The sequence below is a fragment of the Hemiscyllium ocellatum genome, chromosome Y (genome assembly GCF_020745735.1).
Source record: "Hemiscyllium ocellatum isolate sHemOce1 chromosome Y, sHemOce1.pat.X.cur, whole genome shotgun sequence".
Lineage (NCBI taxonomy): Eukaryota > Metazoa > Chordata > Chondrichthyes > Orectolobiformes > Hemiscylliidae > Hemiscyllium > Hemiscyllium ocellatum.
Window position 1 is genome coordinate 3005947 of NC_083454.1, and position 8236 is coordinate 3014182.

Below are 8236 nucleotides of genomic sequence, written 5' to 3' on the forward strand. Positions count from 1 at the left end.
CACCCCTCATCCTTTGCCGTTCCAATGAGAAAAGGCTTAGCACTCTCAACCTATCCTCGTACAACCTATTCTCCATTCCAGGCAACATCCTGGTAAATCTTCTCTGCACCCTCTCCAAAGCTTCCAATTCTTTCCTAAAGTGAGGCGATTGGAACTGCACACAGTACTCCAAATGTGGCCTAACCAAGGTCCTGTACAGCTACAACATCACTTCACGACTCTTGAATTCAAGCCCTCTGCTAATGAATGCTAATACACCATAGGCCTTCTTACAAGCTCTATCCACCTGAGTGGCAACTTTCAAAGATCTATGAACACAGACCCCAAGATCCCTCTGCTCCTCCACCTTACTAAGAACCCTACTGTTAACCCTGTATACCGCATTCTTATTTGTCCTTCCAAAATGGACAACCTCACAGTTGACAGGGTTGAACTCCATCTGCCACTCCTCAGCCCAGCTCTGCATCATATCTAAGTCCCTTTGCAGCCGAAAACAGCCCTCCTCACTATCCACAACTCCACCAATCTTCGTACCATCTGCAAATTGACTGACTCACCTTTCGACTCCCTCTTCCAAGTCATTAATAAAAATTACAAACAGCAGAGGACCCAGAACTGATCCCTGCGGAACTCCACTTGTAACTGGGCTCCAGGCTGAATATTTACCATCTACCACCACTCTCTGACTTTGACCAGTTAGCCAGTTTTCTATCCAACTGGCCAAATTTCACTCTATCCCATGCCTCCTGACTTTCTGCATAAGCCTTACATGGGGAACCTTATCAAATGTCTTATTAAAATCCATGTGCACTACATCCACTGCTCTACCCTCATCCACATGCTTGGTCACCACCTCAAAGAATTCAATAAGGTGATGAAGGCTTATGCCTGAAACGTGGTTTCTGCTGCTCCTCAGATGCTGCCTGACATACTTTGCTATTCCAGCACCACCAAAGACATATTTCACATGAACACACTCCGATATTGTCAAAGCATGTCAAATTTACATTCAATATGAATAGGTGAATGGAAAACAAAAAAAAAGAAAATTCATGAATGAACATTAATTAGAAATTTAATTTGATCAAAGGTCATAACAATATTTAGACGAATTGCAATTTTTAATAACAAACGTAGGTAATTAGCTGACTAATGAATAATTGGAAGTGGCATTTATTTATTTCACAAATGAAGAAAGCGACTTGTTTTACACATTTGAAATACTGCAGAATGACAATGTATGTGTTCGAAATGTTTGAATCAAACTCTTTTGAACAAAAAAAAACCTGATCACTTATGATCACTTAGCCTTTTCACCTTTAAGACCACAACATTCTCAAATATTTTCCATGAATTTACAGCCAGCAGAACTAGTTAATTTATTTTCTTGAGAACTCGAAGAGAATAAACAGCAGATACTGTGAATTAGTGATTCAATGCGAGCATTCGACTGAAGACAACATTCCTTCTTTCCAAAAATACATAACTTACAAAAATCCAAAATTTATTGTTATTTTTGAATGAAACAAGAAAGAGATGTTAATTCTTTATCATTTGACTTTGTTGCATGAAAAATCCTTAAGTCTTATTTTGATTCCAAACATGATAAATCTTAGCAGTGAAGTGAAATTTAATTAAATGAATTCAACTATGTTTCCACAGGTAAAATAAAAATTGATATTAACAATGATTGTGACATTGTACCCTGCAAAATCTTTACAGTAGTTCACGTACTGTGCCGTAATTCCACATTTGCACAATGTACTGGATTGAATGAATATTAAAAATTATTAGATAACAACAACAATTAAATCATCAAAGTCTATCAATGTATTAAGTAATAACGAGAAACCTCATTTTGCTATGGCACTGAGCGATGTCTCGAAATGAACTGGAATTAATTCAAAGAAAAGTAATTACAGTTCCCTTTATTTTAAGGCTGAGATTAAGGCTGATCATTCTAATGAGCAAACATCAGATATTTGCAATGATGTTGGATGGGAAGTCATTGGTTCTGTTGTGGGATAGGTGACCTGCAAAATAAATGCATTTTCACACTGTAGTAGTAGTACTAAGAAACAATGGATTAAATTTAAATGTGAATCCTACTATATCTGTTCAAAAGGCTTTCTTAAAAATTGTGCCATTATTGTAATGACAATGTCTTGATAATTAGTGCTGGACATGAAGAATTAAAATGATTCAATATTTCAAAAGCACGTTACTGTGATGTTGATTGAATATTTATTAAGATCAATAACCTGAGGAATAGGACCTAGTTTTATGGATTGAAGAAAACAATGAGCCATGCAGTGATTATTGAACAAGCTCCTTCTTTTTTAACACAAACATAGACATTATACAAGAATTGTGAATTTCCATCCACTGAACTCCTTGTAGAGATGTGTTACATTGATTTATATGATTAATATGATGATGAATGTTTAAGCATTTGTGTCAGAATTAGGAAGAGAATTAGTAGATCATGAAAGTAAACAGGAAATTGAACAAACAATGTAGTCAACAGCATGTGGTATATAAAGCAATTTTAATAATTTTGTCATCATTGTACAATAATGAATAATGTCAGAATAGAAACGGCAAAAAACAATCGACGTGATCAAAGCTGTTCTTTTCTTACAATGAAATGAAAGCAATAATCATTTTGTAGCACACATGATTTGAAAAAGCAGTCCTTTAATATGAAACATACAGTGGCGACTAACCTTTTTGCAAAAATGTAGGAATTTCACAAATTTGAAATGAAGCATTTGTTGAATTTGCAACAAAAATGGTTATAATTTGAATTGTCTGTTGCACACAACAAAAAGCTTAAAAATTGTTAGAATGACAAAACTTTTGTTCCCAATGTTCTTGTATTCCAGTCAATGTCCATGATAAAGTAGAATTATTGGTTTAAACAATATAAATCATCGTTGACGACTAGACTGAAATATAAGATATCAATTGCACTTACTGCAGGGAATAGTAGACAAATGCTTACTGTTGTTATTAGTCTCAGGAACAATAAGGTATTTACTCAGTAATCAGGTGGTGATAAGGAACTTTGTGTTGCTTTATGTGCAGTGTTTTGTGTTAACACTGATTTCAATAAAATTGAGGTATTTACATGAATTAGGAACAGACTGATATTTGGGTGTGAAGGATCTTATTTAAGATGAGACATTTTAAAATATTTACTAGAATTGCTGAGCAAAACACACTTAAGACATCATGCAATAAATGAGGTAAGTGAGAAATATGTAAAGTCAATTTTCAAACGAACACACCCTGATATTTTCACAGCATTTCAATCTTACATTCAACATAAATAGGTGAGTGGACAACTAAACATTTCACACATTTCACAAACAGATCAATAACTAAAAAATGATAAATAATAGCAAGTGGCATTTGTTTATTTTACTGAAGAAGAACAATATTATTTTCTAATATTTGTAGCACTGGAGCATCAAGTTCTATGTGTTGTCCGAACTAAGCTCTTCAGAACAAAACAAAATCAATGAATATAATTCCTTTGTATATTTCATCTTTATGACTGCAATATTCTCAAATATTTTCCAAGGAATATTGATGGAGTGGAATTAGATACATTCTATTATTATTGCCCTGAAGAAAGTAAATAACAAATACTATGATTATTGGAATTAACAACAGATGGAAGCATATCGAATATTGATTTGAAAGGCAATTCAATTGATTCTTAGATATTTTCGAATCAGAATTCTGTACAAGGTGGGAATTGAAATTGTGCCTACTGGTGTGGTAGCAGAGACAGTAACAGAGCTGCACAAGATTCCTTCATAACGTTCCCACCATAATGGGCAAGGCGACAATCATATGCGTGTTACAAATTCTAAGCTAAAGTGTTGTGTAATTTCTGTAATTGATAATTGTTTCTAAAATCCTGATAGATAAATTGACTTAATATTTTGAGTGCACTTTGCTCTGATGTCGATTGTATATTCATTAATACTAATAAACTGAAAATTAAAATGTTAAAGGTGGCTTTAATAATTAAAAAACACTCAGCAACAATTGATTTTTTGTAGAGACATATCTATTTAATTAATGTAATTTTTACCATGATAAATGTTTAGACATTTATGTCAGAATTTGGAAGAAAATAATGAGGCCAGGAAAGTGAGTATTATTGTGAAGGAAAGGTCGAGTTAATGACGTTTGGTCCCAGGAGTCATTTTGTACCAAATGACTGATAATTGTGGGATTATTGTTCATTGAAAACTAATGTTGGAGGAAAAAGAAACTATCTCAACATTTCAAAAGCAGTTTTCTTTTCTTCTTATGAAATTAAATAAATATTGTTTTGGAGGTCATAGGATTTGAAAAATAGAAACAGCCATTTAATGTGAGATTTGAGCTGAAGAATTGTTCTTTTCACCCCAGTGTAGTGTTTCCAATAAAATAAATTTTGGGTTAGTTGAACTAAATAACAAATGGATGTACCTACATTGTTTCCTTGCACACATAAAAAGTAAAACAATTTTAACATGGAAATTATATTGCTCTGAAAGTAATAATTTCACACAAAGTGTTTGTATTGAATTGAAGTGCCATCATAGCTGCAGGAGTGTTTTCCACTGAATAAAGACTCAGAAGGCAGGCAGAACTCTGGGAAGTGGGAGATGTTTATTTATGTTGCAAACATTGAACATAGAACATAGAATATTACAGTGCAGTACAGGCCCTCCGGCCCTCGATGTTGCGCCAACCTGTCATACAAATCTGAAGCCCATCCAACCTACACTATTCCATGTATGTCCATATGCTTGTCCAATGACAACTTAAATGTACTTCAAGTTGGCGAATCTACTACAGTTGCAGGCAAAGCATTCCATAGGAGTCAGTGAGGACATCAGATGCTGGAGATCAGAGCTGAAAATGTATTGCTTGAAAAGCGCAGCAGTTCAGGCAGCATCCAAGGAACAGGAGAATTGACGTTTCGGGCATAAGCCCTTCTTCAGGAATGAGGAAAGTGTGTCCAGCAGGCTAAGATAAAAGGTAGGGAGGAGGGACTTGGGGGAGGGGCGTTGGAAATGCGATAGGTGGAAGGACGTCAAGGTGGGGGTGATAGGCTGGAGTGGGGTGGGGGCAGAGAGGTCAGGAAAAAGATTGCAGGTTAGGAAGGTGGTGCTGAGTTCGAGGGATTTGACTGAGACAAGGTGGGGGGAGGGGAAATGAGGAAACTGGAGAAATCTGAGTTCATCCCTTGTGGTTGGAGAGTTTCTAGGTGGAAGATGAGGCGCTCTTCCTCTAACCGTCGTGTTGTTATGGTCTGGCGATGGAGGAGTCAAAGGACCTGCATGTCCTTGGTGGAGTGGGCGGGGGAGTTGAAGTGTTGAGCCACGGGGTGGTTGGGTTGGTTGGTCCGTGTGTCCCAGAGGTGTTCTCTGGAACCTACCGCAAATAGGCGGCCAGTCTCCCCAATATGGATGAGGCCACATCGGGTGCATGGATGCAATAAATGATGTGTGTGGAGGTGCAGGTGAATTTGTGGCGGATATGGAAGGATCCCTTGGGGACTTGGAGGGAAGTAAGGGGGGAGGTGTGGGCGCACAATTTGCATTTCTTGCGGTTGCATGGGAAGGTGCCGGGAGTGGAGGTTGGGTTGGTGGGGGGTGTGGACTTGACGAGGGAGTCACGGAGAGAGTCGTCGTTTCGGAACGCTGATAGGGAAGGGGAGGGAAATATATCCCTGGTGGTGGGGTCCGTTTGGAGGTGGCAAAAAAGCATTCCAAACCCTTACTACTCTCTGAGTAAAGAAACTACCTCTCCCATCTGTCCTATATCTATCACCCCTCAATTTCAAGTTATGCCACCTTGTGCTCCCCATCACTATACTTGGAAAAACGCGCTCCCTGTCCACCCTATCTAACCCTCTGATTATCTTATATGTCTCTATTAAGTCACCTGTCAACCTTCTTCTCTCCAACGAAAACAGCCTCAAGTCCCTCAGCCTTTCCTCATAAGACCTTCCCTCCATACCAGGCAACATCCGAGTAAATCTCCTCTGCACCCTTTCCAAAGATTCCACATCCTTCTTATAATGCAGTGACCAGAACTGTACACAATACTCCAAGTGCGGCCGCACCAGAGCTTTGTACAGCTGCAGCATAACCTCATGATTCCAGAACTCGATCCCTCTGTTAATAAAATCTAAAACACTGTATGCCTTCTTAACAAGCCTGTCAACCTAGGTGGCAAATTTCAAGGATCTGTGTACCTGGACACTGAGATCTCTCTGCTCATCTACACTCCCAAGAATCTTACCATTAGCCCAGTATTTTGCATTACAGTTACTCTAACCAAAGTGAATCACATCACACTTGTCCATATTAAATTCCATTTGCCACCTCTCAGCCCAGCTTTGAAGCTTATCTATGTCTCTCTGTAAACTACAACATCCTTCGTCATGATCCACAACTCCATTGACCTTAGTGTCGTCTGCAAATTTACTAACCCACCCTTCTACGCCCTCTTCCAGGTTGTTTATAAAAATGACGAACAGCAGTGGACCCAACACCGACCCTTGCGGTACACCACTGGTAACTGGATTCCAGGATGAACATTTCCCATCAACCACCACCCTCTGTCTTCTTTCAGCAAGCCAATTACTGTTCCAAACTGCTGTATCTCCCACAATCCCATTCTTCTGCAGTTTGTACAATAGCCTACTGTCGGGGACCTTTTTGAATGCCTTGCAGGGATCATCCCCCAAGGCCAATCTCAGAATGTAGGCCCATGACACACTGTAAAGTGTACAGTAAAAGCAGTAATTTTACACACTTGCTGTATTACAATGGCCACATGCAATGTGGTTACAGTCCTTCCCTCCTTATACAGACACCCGATCCTGTAGAACACCTAATCTCAGATGGACATTGTTATGGATAGCCCCAGCTTCCTATTGTTTCATGATGTTTAAAAAGTCCTAAAATCTCCCGGCATTGGTATCTCTCAATGTATCTTATTTCTTCAGTTTACAAAGTTAATTATTACACTCCTTCCAGCCTCGCACTCTGCCTTGTCCACAATTCTCAAGAATCTGCAATTAGAAGTTTTTTTTAATGTTCTGAGCAACTTTAAAATAGTAACTGTTTCTGACAAATGAACCCTGTCTGTTGCCCTGATAGCTGCTGTGAAAGTTAACTGGGCTGTATCCTGCAGCTGGTGTTTATTCATTCACTGGGACAATTATTCTTTCATTAATGAAGGTCAGGGTTGGTCGTTTTTCTGTATCTGGCATGTTCTTATTATTGTCTGGAATATTACTGTCTGGACTGGCATACTGATGGACTTGGAGTAGGATTTTACAAAATATTATTTTCTTTCATCAAGATTGGAACAGACTGTTAGTTTATCTCTCCTCCACCATCTTGTGTTTTAATTCTAAGGCAGGTTGCGTCTTTTTGTTTGTCGGACATTTTGTATGAGCCAACATAGGCCATTCTATTCCAGATGGGGCAGGGCACCCCTACAACAGCAAATCAACCAGGATTTCAGTATTAAAATACAAACCTGCATTCGCTACCATTAGGGAACAATACTGTGCAATATGTCTACGTCACTGAGACTTAATTCCACACTTAAAGCCAAATATACTGGATTTCATCAGTGATTAAATATTAGATATAAGGAAAAATTTGTCTTAAAACAGGTCACTGCAAACTTAAAATAATTAGAAACTTCATATTGCTATCTGTAACATGTAGAAATGAACATTAATTATTGGAGTCTAAAACAATTAGACGTATCTTCATTTGTAATGTCGAATATTAATCCAATGATTTCTGTGAACATTCAAATGAGAAGGCATCAGATATTTCCTGTGAGTGTTGGATGAGGAATCATTGCTTGATTCATGGTTGTGTTGACCTGGGAAAAAAAGATCCATTTTCCTTTGTAAAATTGGCACGAAGAAATAATGGTTTAAATTGAAATGTGAATCTCATGATACTTGTTACTAAACATAAACAGAATTATTGTGTGATGTTGGTCTAACAATGAATTGGTAATTTATTTTAGAATGCTGACACATTAAATGATTCAATATTTCCAAACGAGTTTGCTCTGATATCGATGACACAGTAATTAGTATCAGTGAGCTGAGAACTAGAATGCTGGCATGATGGTTTGGAAATTACATTCGATATGCAGTGATTATTGATCAGAACTGTTTGGTCATTCAACATTC